This window comes from Coenobita brevimanus, chromosome 57 (assembly GCF_032717465.1).
Source record: "Coenobita brevimanus isolate Jiangsu-jjx chromosome 57, ASM3271746v2, whole genome shotgun sequence".
Lineage (NCBI taxonomy): Eukaryota > Metazoa > Arthropoda > Malacostraca > Decapoda > Coenobitidae > Coenobita > Coenobita brevimanus.
The window spans coordinates 7,279,835-7,291,049 of record NC_137010.1 but is presented as its reverse complement, the minus strand read 5'-3'; the positions used below and the strand labels follow the sequence as shown (position 1 = coordinate 7,291,049).

Genomic DNA, 11,215 nt, shown 5'->3' with positions numbered 1-11,215 from the left:
TTCATTTATTCATTAATTCATTATTCAGACCTCCCTTCCCACCCTAGAGCAGGGTGAGGAGTAGCAACGTCCAGATAGCCTAAATTTGCCCAGTTCAGTGGACCATGCTTCCATTCACTCATCATTCAATCCGAATGGACTCCTGGCTCCATTAGATAGGCCGTAAAAAACTTCACCATATTATGTTAGCTTCACATAATATGATACCCTCTGATAGAACCAGTCCAAATGCTGTCACGTTAAAAGGAATATTTTAATCATTTTTAAATGAATTTTGTACCTCACCTTATAATTTATCTCACTCTTGCTTACCATTTCATCTTGGCGTTTCCCTCATTATTTGTTATATTTCATTTGATTAAACCTAACTCTTCACCAATGAATCAAGTCCTTAGTCTTCAGTATACAGTGTGTATATTTCCTTAATTTTGGTTGGGACACTTCTGTTGCACATCTATCTTCATTTAAGTTCTACATTTACATCGACTGAAGTCTAATATAATAAATGGAGATTAAATGAGTGAAGGCTAGCTCTCAATTTTTACCAGTTATTGGTGAACCAGATGGTCAGGGTGAAGCAACTCCAGTCTTTACTTAGCAGCTGAATGTGGCATGCAAACTGATCATTTCTATGCTAACCGGCATTCAGTAAATGACATCCTAACCAAGTTACCCTCCTATTTCAAAGTGGTGAGAAGGGTTCAGAAATATGAATGGAAAGTGCAAAGTGCTACTGGAATTATGTTACATTATAAAGTTACACTATGTTTAAAGACCACAGACCATGCTAGTAAGCATGGTTCTTTTCACTTGGTAGCAGCTCTCCATGTGACATGATTTTGATCAGTTTCCCTTCTCAGACCCCTATTCTGAAGCTTTCCAAGCAGAATCTCATACCAAGTTCAATAGTCTCCCTCTTAAGCATTTTTTCCTACACATTCTTAACTGTGATCCTCCTCAACCAGTTACCCTCCCCCATTCTCTCATCATATCCAAACCACCATCTTAACTTACTAGTCACATTACCTGTATTTCTTACCGTACATCTCTTATAGCACACTATTCTCATTTCTGTAATTCAGTGATAACCTAATCATCCATAACAACATCCTCATTTCAGTGCATTCCATTCTACTTGTATCCTCTTCTTTCAGTGGCCAAGTCCCAAAGCCATACAGTGTAAAGCTTCTCATGAATGTTTTGTAAAAATGTCAAATGGCTTACAAAACTTATTCCTTCCATTTCTTCTGTCAGTAGAACTGGTGCCTGTTACTTTACCTGCACTCCACATATTGCCCAGGTAACAGAACTCCTCCACGTATCGAAACAGCAGTCATCCCCAGACACTTTCTATCATGAACTACCTGACTTCCCCTACATACATTATTTAACAGTGAAAAATTTTCATGTCCTGCAGTCTACTTCCAACATCACTACATCTCTTGTGAATCCATTTATTACAAGTAGTACACAGAACTGAATTCATCCCAACTCCCTTTTTACATATTACACAAGGCCATGCACCTTGTTCCATGACCTTCTTGTTCTCCCTACCCATGACCTTTATTATACCAGTATTAACTTTCAGTCCTGTGGCTTCCATCCCATCCCTCTATATTTCAAACTTTTCTTTGACTTCCTGCACTCTTTCAGTAATCAAAATTTTATTATCAGCATACAAACACTCCCAAGGTAGCCCATTTCTTTATTTTCTGACAGTACCTAAAGTGCCAGGATTAAGAGCAATTGACTCACCATGGAATCTTGATGCACCCCAGCATTGACCAAAAATTCCTCATTTAACTTGCCCAGAAAAATGGTCATATATTACCCCTGCTTCCAAGCATAAGAAATTCTCAGCTCCATGCCACAGGGTACACCAGTCAAACAAAAATAGTAAAAAAAATTAGGGCCTGCCTATAACTTCACACTCTTGGTTTAAAAATATAGCCCTGGGTCAGTTCAAAATTCAGTTTGTGATACACAAACTGAATTCCTTCCATCCTCTTCTGTCTTTCTTTTCTTCATTCTTTCCTCATCTTTCTGCCTACGGGTGACTTTACACTCCCTCTTCGGTCTTTCTCTCCTTCATTCTTTCCTCTTCCTTCTACTTGTGGGTGACTCTACACTGAGTGACAACCCAAATGGTTTCTTGTACACCAGAAACCATTTGCTATGCTAGGTGGTAACCATATAACCAAATTATGATGCCTGGTGGTTTAGTGGGTAATTACAGCATTCCAATCAAACTGAGCCAGTGAAGGTTTATATCCAACGGGTGGTTGGGGTTTATTGCTCACGTAATGCCACTTAGGGATGAGTAAGGCTGGTCACTCTCATCTTAAATGTCAGGACCAACTTGCCTAGCCCCGGACTCCTACGCTCCTTATGGGGCAACATAGGATTAGATGATGGATTAATGGATATATATATATATATATATATATATATATATATATATGTATGTATATATACAGTATATGCTGTAACCAATATTGCTGCAAGTTTTAACATTCAGGGTGGTACAGTATATAGTGTATTCTTTTTGTGTGTGTAAACTTTTTTTTTTTTTTTTTTTTTTTTCAACATTAAGTCATAACAACAGTGTAACAGTTGATGACATTAAAATCCAGTACAAAACAATTGCATCTGTACCTAGACTGTTTGTGCTATAACACTGGCATGTGAAACCTCTAGTTACAGTATTTCTCTTTTGAGTGACTTAAAAATAATCAATAAACATATAGCTTATATTTTTGTTAGCACCATCATCTAGGAACATTATCAGCATTATGACATTTGCTAGCATAATCAACATTGCACTAAATGTTAAGGGTTACCTTCATCAATACCTACCAGTGTAATCAACAGTATTTCTGGAGGAAAAAAAAAAAAAACTATAGAGATGTATATGTTTGTAAATGCCTGCATTAGAAACAGTACTCACGTTCATAAACCTAATATACTCATTATGCTCTGCTACTAGAATAACACTGCAGTATTCTGGAATGTAGTGTTACAAGTTTTTCATCTGCTGTTTCTCTGACAGTGTTACTTCTTCCTCACTTGTACCTACATGAAGTTGTGCTAATGCACTGGACCTTCATCTGTCTTTACATCACTGTATTAAAACATTATAGAGGCAAAACAAATTTGCTCTTCAGTACCTGTACCTTAAGATTCACATTGGGAATGTTATGTTAGCTTTAGCACTTTATACCATTTGTGATGTCAGACAGTTTTACTAAAGCTCAGACTACATTCATCCAAACAGTATCATCTGTCTAACTAATGCCTTGCTAATCCTGGGAGGTACCCATAAAGGACAGCCAAGACAGAAGAATCATCAGGCTGCTTTGGCCCTTACCATCTATCCATCCATCCATCCATCATACAATCCTGTGTTGCCACATGAGGAGTGTAGGATCCAGGGGCTAGGCAAGTTGGTCCTGACATTTAAGATGAGAGTGACCAGCCTCAATCATCCTTGAGTGGCATTATGTGAGCAATAAATCCCAACCACCCCTTGGATATAAACCTACACAGGCTCAATCCAACTAGGGCACCTTGATTACCCGCTAAGCCACCAGGCGCCATAATCCGGTTATATGGTTACCACCCAGCATTGTAAATGGTTTCCTGGTGTTTAGGCCCTTACACATGATTTAAACATGGAAGACTTGTTTGCATTTTAGATCATGTCATCACTAAACAACAGCAGGCTTGAATTTTTTCCACAGTATGTAAAGGAGTTTTCTTATTAGGAGGACATGTTATGTGCTGGAGATGGGGCTGGAGCTAGTTCTGTGGCTTAGGTAAGGAGTGGTTGGAGGAACTTCAGGGAGTTGTCTCCTCTCCGAACATTGAAAGGGCTCTCCCTCCATGCTAAGGGATCCTTGTACGCAGCATGTGCTAGGAGCGTAATGTTATATGGCAGCGAAACCTGGACAGCAAAGGAAGAGGATATTTGTAGGCTAAGATACTGTACTGTATACAGAAATTAGTGATTAGATAGATATATAGTGCATCCTTGATTGTGAGACTGGGAGGGTGGGGGGTAGGATTGCGACGGAAGAGCTGAGAGGAAGGATGAACTTGAATGTATTGGTGTTGTGATGAGGAGGGGTAGATTGAGATGGGTTTAGGCATGTTGAGAGGATGGAAGATGACAACTGGGTGTGGAAGGTAAGAGATGTGAACGTTGAGGGTAGGGTTGTGAGAGGCAGACCAAAAAATACCCAGGATCAGGACATAGAGTGTGAAGTCAGGGATAAGGGACTGAATAGGGAGGCTGCCAGGGTTTGAGCAGTGTGCACAGCCACTATTAGGTGACCCAAGGCTGATGCATGCAGGCATGTTGGAGTCTTTGTAAATGAGGCAATGTGATACAATATGATCATGAACTGTAAATTATTAAGTACAGTAGTAAAATACATGACAAATTTATATAGTAAGGACTGCAAAAGATTTGGTACCAACACACACACACACACACACACACACACACACACACACACACACACACACACACACACACCACACACCACACACACACACACACACACACACACACATGGTACAATTTTAATTTATTTACCTTCCTAGATGATGGTTTTAATAAATTGCCAGAGCAGTCTCTGGGGGAAAAACAAAATCTAGTTGCAGCATTTGATTACAAGAAAGATTCATATTTTATGGCTGTGACAGAAGAGTTGACTTGGTGCCATCCCACCAAGGAATGGATAAGGTTGAACCAGAAAACAAGAAATTGGATAGGAGGAGGACTGATCAATGGTATACCCAGTTAAAGAATCCCTAAACTCCCAACTCACCTGACATGCATAGTTGTCCACATTTATGCACTTCACATTACCTATCAGACAGAGTTAATCCAATGACTATCACATCACCAGGTAAAAATGGGTGCTATCTCACTGTTATACACTCCTCCATACAATATACTTCCAAACAACTCAATCCCCTGTTGGTTTCTTGGCCTCATCAACCTCCATACCTTACTATCTCACACTTATTTACTATATCATCCATCTTCTTGGCCTGCCATGCCACTTCCCACTTTCATACTCATACGTACTCAGAGACTGTATTGTACACCTTTTTGATCGTCCTATCTACACCCATTCTCTCCTTGTGACTGTACCATCTGAGCATGCTCTCTTCAGCTCTAGTGTCCACAGACTTAATTAGCACATTTTTTCATGAATCACATTAGCCTACTCTTTATCCTTTTTACCCTGTGCATTTATGCACATTCTTTAATAACCTGTTTCCTCTGCTCTTACTCTTGGTTATATTTTACATTATGAAATATGTGTAGCGAATTAATGCAATACTTTTTGGCCCTCTTTGTAGACACCATGGATCAGGAAATCATTAATGCAAAAACCTATAGGACTATATTACAATAATTTATTTTATTTTATTTATTTTTTTTTTTAAAGAGGTTATTGTGATAATCTGGTGCACAAAGAGGAAAAGTTGTATCTAATATCCTCTGCGTGGATACATTTTATGTGGAGCTTTACTGTGCCAAGGTACTAAACCCCAAGCCTCGGTAACTAACTGTAACCTTCCCACCAGTTAGACTTCCACATTACACATGACCCTGAATCTCTAGTAATTTGTTCTTAAATACTAATGTCACTACAAAAAACACTGAAGAGTCACATCACCATAACAATGAACGGTATGTAGCACTTTCTTGGAACTGAGTACCAGTATTAAGTGAGGAGTGACTGTAAAAACAAAGTTTAAAAACAAGTGACAGAAAAGGAAATGCCCATAATGGCACTGTTTAATTTACGTGCATTGATAAGTCATGTACTGAATATTATACTGGTCACAGGATTACAAGCAGAACAAAACTGCCCCTTTAGTTGTGACATACAGTACAGGTACAAAAGATAAAAGCACGTTCATCTATATATAGCCAGACGCCATAATCCCATAAGGAGTGGCTGTTTGTCTTTTATGAAGTTTTTTATGGGGAGGGGCATTAACCTTCTGCCAACCCACTTGTTGACATGTAGGGAACATGTATGGTTGGATATAGGGTTAACACCCAACACTGTTAATGATTTCCTGGCTTGCAGGAAACTGTTAGGCTCATCCATTAAGTTTGTCACTCAATGCAAAGCCACCTGAAGAGGAAAGAAGAAGAATAAAAGGTGGCAAGGAAGATGGGAGAAATGGGAAGAGAGGAAGGCAGACACAGAAAAGGAATGATAAAGGTGAAGGAAGAAGTAAGCAACACTACATTATGTGAGTGGATGATGGTCACCATGACCTACCATCTATGCATGTTCACACAGTAATCAATATGGCAATTTACATCTACGCCACAAACTTACAAAATAATTCAGAACAAGGGAAAGGATGCATAGTTGCTTCGTTTTATTTGATGTGAAAGTGCTTCCAGTAATTTCACTGATTACCACAACATTCAGAGACAAAGACTGTGAGCAGGGGTCCAAAATAATTGGAGTTTGGGTAGCTTACCATGACACATCAGGTATTACAAAGAAGGGCAGTTAGGATTTTATTGACTGTTCTCATGGCTGTTTTTTGCATTTAGGTAAAGATAAACAAAAGTGCAGAAGATATAGTGATTGCTTCTATTACCCTCTTGTTTTCTCTGTCTTATGTTCAGATCCTACCTATGTCTTTGTAAAATGGCAAGGTGAGATAGAATGATGTTGACATATGATATCTGTAGTTCATTCAAGAGTATCATAAATCTGTACAGTAACTGTGTCACATGTACTCAAATGCCATTCATACCCAGAATCAGACTCGATTCCCATGATGTAAAGTAGCTGAATTTGTTCATGTTGAATGGTCTGACATGTGGCAGCCCTGGAACTGTGAATTACTGAGACTCTGCTTTCACAGGACAAGGAAGAGAACATGATATTCTTTATCACAGAATGTTTGAAAATTTTACATAGTTCTTAAGAATAAATAGTGGATGGACCAATAATACCTCTAAAAGTGTCATTGCATTAAAACCATATCGTATAAAAATACCACTGAAAGATTCAAAGAAACACACCCAAAATATTTAACAGTTCTTTAGAATGAATAGTGGATGGACCAGTAATACCTCTAAAAGTACTTGTATCATTCCACTAAAACCATATTGTTTAAAAATACTACTGAAAACTTGAAACAAACATACTCAAAAAGTGTTGCAAGGTTTAGCTGATTATTTTGTATGTGACCTTTAATCAGTATAATGCTTTATGTATAGTCCAGAATGCAAACATCCTGAGGGATGTGCAATCTTTTATGTGCTGTGAGATGGCTCTGAGTGAGATTATAAACAACTGATTAGTTATGTTTACACTTAAAATACAATGTCACTGTGTGGGTATAATTTATCCATCTGAGTAAGTACAGTATGTTAAAGTACATTACAACTACGGCTGAAAATGAAGGGGAAGGTGGTCGAGGTATGTTGCATCAGGGAGATATTCTGTCACTGTAGAAAGCAGAGAGAATACCAATACATAAGACATAATATCTAAAAGCAGGAAGTGAAAAGGTAAGCATATGCAGTAAATATAATGATACTGTATACTGTAACTGTGTATACCCATATCCCGATATCCAGCAATGTTGTGTACCAGTGGGAGTGTTCAGTCAGTGAGTATGTCGGATATCAAAGCAATTTTCCCATAAGATACTGAAAGAAAAGCCAAAGATGCATTCCAGACCCAAACCCAAACTCTCATATATCTTATTCAGTCAAGAGAGACTGACACAGAAACACCATAGGTAATGTTATTATCCTCATAAACAATATTATTGCTAAAAAATGGCATATCAGACATCACATGCAGGAGGATAGGATGGTGGGATGTGTGTTGAATACCACTTCAGGGCAACTAAACAGCCAGGCAGGCTGCTGGCATTGTGCCAAGTGGGGGTGGGGGATGGGGAGGGAGACAAGCTGGGGTGGGGGAGGGTTGGGGGACAGGGAAGGAGGCAAGAAAGCCAAACATCCCTACTACCCTTCCCCCGACTAGTCTTACCCACTCACATATTCTCACTTACTCATTCACTCACCACTCTCACTCACTCTCTCAGTCACTCACTCACCACTCACTCTCTCACTCACTATCACTCACCTCACTCATTTCCCCTCTCTCTCTCTCTCTCTCACACACACACACACACACACACACACACACGAGACAAGCAGGGGTGGGGGGATGGAGAGGGAGACAACAAGGGGTGGGGGAAGGAAGGGGGGAGAGGGGGGAGACATGCCTGGCAGTGCTGAGTGTGGTGGGGGATGGAGGAGGGACGGGGGGGGGGAGGAGAAGACAAGGGATGAAGGGAGAAAGAAAGGACCGGGACAGCCTTATTTCAAACCCAGGGAGAGGCGAGGTGTTGGACTGGACAGGTGGGGTGTCGGCCTAGCCGGGTGACAGACATTCAAATTGTTCGGATTGTGGGAATATTCCCCTATTTCTTGTGTTTGATCTAGCGAAGCACTGGTTATCAATGCACCAGACAATGGGGTATGGGTGTACTAGCTTTATTAATACTCTACCTTGTTTTTGTAAAAAAATATTAATAATGAGAGTTTGAAATAATCGTGTATGGGCATAATAATTACTTTGTGATTATGGGAGAATTAGAAATAACTTTATACTATGAATGACAAAGAAGAAGAGTGGAATAAACATTAAAGTATAGAAGACTATAGGTATGTCTAAATTCAGCACATAATAAATAGCTTGTGTATGTGGAGCAACATGAAGGGTGAGGAAATGTGTGACTTGATCATGTAAGAGTAGATATGATTTCTGTTCATAAACTTCTTCAGTGGAATGATGTAATGTTATTTCAATCAGTTTTTGGAAGGTTTCTCATTGCAAAGGGGTAAAATACAATCTCCATTAATTCCCTCAGTCTGATGATGTACAGGATTTTCTGTTTTACTCTTCTTGCTTTCTAATGATAATACAGTATTTGGCTTGAGAGGCGTTTTGAACTGGAGGAGTTAGATCTATTCTTCATCAACCCCTTCACTACAAGAGTTCTTCCTTTAACTGCATAAAAGCATCAGGGAGCAGCAAGAATATAACACAAAATACATCATCAGACTGAAGAGGTTAATACTGGACACCTTTCAGTATGATGTTATGTATTTTACTCTTAACAACAACAGATGATTTCATTTAGCAATGGAAAGACTGCAAACACAAATAGACACAAATACACATACACCTTTACATGGCATTGTCACGTAAAGTTGTAATCCTTAACATATACTACACTACAGTAGCCTAACCTCAGGTGCCTGCACCTCTATGAGAGTAACATCTATTAGCTATTACCATTCGTTATTTACATTCCACTGTTATGGAATTCTGTAAAACTGCCTATGGTTATCTTTTAAGTCAAACAAGTCACAAACTGTATTACCTGATTCACTGACAGACAAGTGATTGAACTGTGACAATTATGGTGTAAAACTGATAATCTTTAAAAAGCTTTATATGCATTTTCTTGCCATGCTGAGAGGTCGTTGGAGAATTATGTAACATTTTCTGCTGTTTTTGTATTCCAAATTATATCAGTGATTCATAATACAAATATCATACACTAAAGGCCAAGTAACTACAGTATCAAGGCTTGGTGAATACATTGCAGAGAAGTTAATTCATCTGAGACACCCATAAAGCAGGTTAAAACTTTGTTTCATGAGTTGTATTTAATACTCTAGACAAACCTGGGGTAACCGGTATTTAGTTAATTTCACCTTTATACAGAATGACAAAGAGAAAGAATAAGGGTAAATGAATGAAAATCAAGAGTATCCTGCTCTCAAGAGTTACCTTACTAAAGTGTTCCACCATAAACACAGGAGGGAAAATGGAGGAAATTAAATAGTGATTTTTTTTTTTTTTTTTTTTTTTTATAGATTGCAATGACTAGCAATTATTCCTCTTCAAGTACATTTTTTTTTTTTTTCCAGTGAATATTTAAGCAGAGGTGAATATAGGTAACTTGTAGTCTTAGTGTTTCACAGTGCTTTACAGTACTTATACTAAAACTGTAATGACCTTCACTTCTTTTGTTTAACTTGCTGTGCACCACTGTTAATCATTTTCACAATTCATCCTAAGTCTATATTTTTTCCTTTTTAAGCAACCCAGCCGTATAATCCTGCATAAACAACAAACCATCTTTGTGAAAAATACTGTCAGACACCTACTTCCAGAGTTCAACCACCAGATGTCAACAATAGCCATGCCCTCAAGCCTCTGTTGCTACCACATGAGCACTAAACCTAAGCTGGTTTAATGACTTCATCTAATTTCCAAGTGGATTAATGAGGAATTAGCACACACTATCTGATCCCTTTGCAATGCTACATAATTACTCAGAAACCTCAAATATACCTGTGCGTCTGTACAGACTGCTGTACTAGGACTGTACTCATAATGATTTTAAACAGATAGTTACTGTAGTGTATATGCAATTACCTGTACATTAAATACAATTAATGCTTTATTGTTATCTTGAACTTTTACAGCAATGGTGCACTTCGCAAGCTGTCACTGTTAATTTGCTCAAATAATCAAAGAGTCAGTTTCTAAGTTGCATACAGATTAATTAAAGGCATTCTTTCTGTGTGTTTTGTACAATATAATATTTTTGTTACAGCATTCTAATCACAACAGAGTTTTACATTACAATAATTTTGCCATGAACTGGAAGACGAGTGTTAGTAGGCTATGACAACTACTGTACTGTACAGAATAAAGGTACAAGTCCAATTAAACTATCCTTTTGAAACTCCTCTCTGTAACAGTGTTGATTTTGTGATATATTATGTGAAATGCAGCTATATTTTTATGTGAATTTGCGATGAATGGCGCCTTATGTTAGTTTTACTGAGTGAGAATGGAGACAGTTTTGATTGTGAAGTTATGATGAATTACAAGTTGAATGATGTTTGTGACTCTTTTATTCCATCCTAAATACCACCACCACCATCATCCTCCTCCTCCTCCTCATCATCATCATGGCTTTTTTTTCCCACATAAGGATGAGGTGAACTGAATTACTAAATCTAAAGCAGGGGACTGAAAACTGCAGACAGGATATTGTGGGGATGTGATCATTTGTAAATTTAGAATACTTGTTGTTGTTGTTGTACTACCCCAGTCTCTCTGAC

At 38.4% G+C, this 11,215-nt stretch overlaps 1 protein-coding gene across 1 annotated transcript in view; it reads left to right on the top strand.

The window, feature by feature from the left end:
- Positions 1-10,994, top strand: part of LOC145402074 (uncharacterized) — a 71,076-nt gene extending 60,082 nt beyond the window's left edge. Inside the window, exon 16 of the mRNA XM_080274179.1 lies at positions 10,183-10,994. The gene's annotated coding sequence lies outside the window, so the exon portion shown is untranslated. The remainder of the gene's footprint in view (positions 1-10,182) is intronic.
- Positions 10,995-11,215: the final 221 nt, after the last annotated feature.